A 1,094-nucleotide genomic window follows, 5' to 3' on the forward strand; every position below is an offset into this window, starting at 1 on the left:
GGGAATGGAGAGAGAGAGAGAGAGAGAGAGAGAGAGAGAGAGAGAGAGAGAGAGAGAGAGATTAAAAGCACCCCCCTCCTGAGGCAAGAGATTGCAGTACCTCCACCCAACACCAAAAAAAAAATCTCGGTTTAGAGTGACGTAGATCTATACCCCAGAACATGTAGCAAAATGTTATACTCCAATGTCACAGTTTAAGTTGCCATGGACTCGAAAAAGAACATTTGCCTCAATTTTATAGTGATTAGAACGGGAAGAAAGCTGGTTGCTTGATAAAATCACAGCAAGGAAATTTAAGTAGGCCTACTTTGGTCCGATAAAGAAACACAGCCTGGAAAAGTGCATTTTGGAAAATGTTCCTGAAAATATGGCAAGGGACACCCTTTAAAAAATAATTTTTTTTTAAACCTTTGACCGACTGGAGACAAAGCACATGCTAGGGAGTTGATCTAAGGGAGGATGGCAGTTTGGCTAGACTCCAAAAGGCGAATAAGCTCATCATCATCAGCCTGTTTCATCCTAGTATTGGGTATGTGCCACCAAAAAGGGCTCTCCGTCTGCCTCCCTTCTGGTCAAGCTTCTCTACCTCCAGCTAGCTCTGTCCCATAATATTATACCTGAGATATGCCCCCAAAGCTCGTTCTCACGTGGATCTCAGCCTTCCTCTCTTCCTCCTCCCCTGACGTTTCCATCTTAAAAAGAAGCTCAGTTAACTCTCTAAGGACTAAAGGACACATATATCAGCAGGGCACTACAGGCACGGTTGCCGCACATTTCGAACCTTCACAAGCAAACCAGAAACATGAATCCGTATACTTCAATGCATGATTGTTACGTGCCTTTTAAAAATTTCAGGTATTGAAAACAGAATTGAACCATCTGTATGGAAAGTGAAGTTATGATTCTTTTTAATGGTTTCCCAAAACCGGAAGTCTTGAAGCGATATTTAAAAAAAAACAGAATTCGGGCCTTCGGTGGGGTAAGCGTAAAGTATAACTCTCCGTGTGCTCTCGCACATTAATGGCCATAGACAGATTTCCCTGTTTCTTGAATGACATAGCGCCAATTTTACTGTGACTCCACACGGTGACCCC

This window comes from Aplysia californica, unplaced genomic scaffold (assembly GCF_000002075.1).
Source record: "Aplysia californica isolate F4 #8 unplaced genomic scaffold, AplCal3.0 scaffold00041, whole genome shotgun sequence".
Lineage (NCBI taxonomy): Eukaryota > Metazoa > Mollusca > Gastropoda > Aplysiida > Aplysiidae > Aplysia > Aplysia californica.